This window comes from Apis dorsata, unplaced genomic scaffold (assembly GCF_000469605.1).
Source record: "Apis dorsata unplaced genomic scaffold, Apis dorsata 1.3 scaffold_365, whole genome shotgun sequence".
Lineage (NCBI taxonomy): Eukaryota > Metazoa > Arthropoda > Insecta > Hymenoptera > Apidae > Apis > Apis dorsata.
Window position 1 is genome coordinate 316115 of NW_006263630.1, and position 456 is coordinate 316570.

Here is a 456-nt window from a genome sequence, read left to right on the forward strand (position 1 = left end):
CATTCGATGTAAATGATAAAATGCGTACGTTTTAGATTTAAGTCCTAATTTTAAGTATAATATAAGATAAATTTAAGATTTAGTATTAAGATTTAGATTTTAATATTTTTATTGTAATTGTATTTGTATTCGATGTAAATGATGCGTGCGTTTTAAATTTAAGTCCTAGTTTTAAATATAGTATAAGATAGATTTAAGAATTAGTATTAAGATTTAGATTTTAATATTTTTATTGTAATTGTATTTGTATTCGATGTAAATGATGCGTGCGTTTTAAATTTAAGTCCTAGTTTTAAATATAGTATAAGATAGATTTAAGAATTAGTATTAAGATTTAGATTTTAATTGTAATATGTGATATTTTTATTGTAATTTATTGTATTCGATGTAAACGATAAGATGCGTGCGTTTTAGATTTAAGTCCTAGTTTTAAGTATAATATAAGATAGATTTAAG

General features: G+C 20.6%; 1 long non-coding RNA gene across 1 annotated transcript in view; it reads left to right on the forward strand.

Annotated features, from left to right (window-relative positions):
- LOC116185989 overlaps positions 1-456 on the forward strand; it is a 1256-nt gene that overhangs the window by 406 nt on the left and 394 nt on the right. The window lies entirely within an intron of this gene.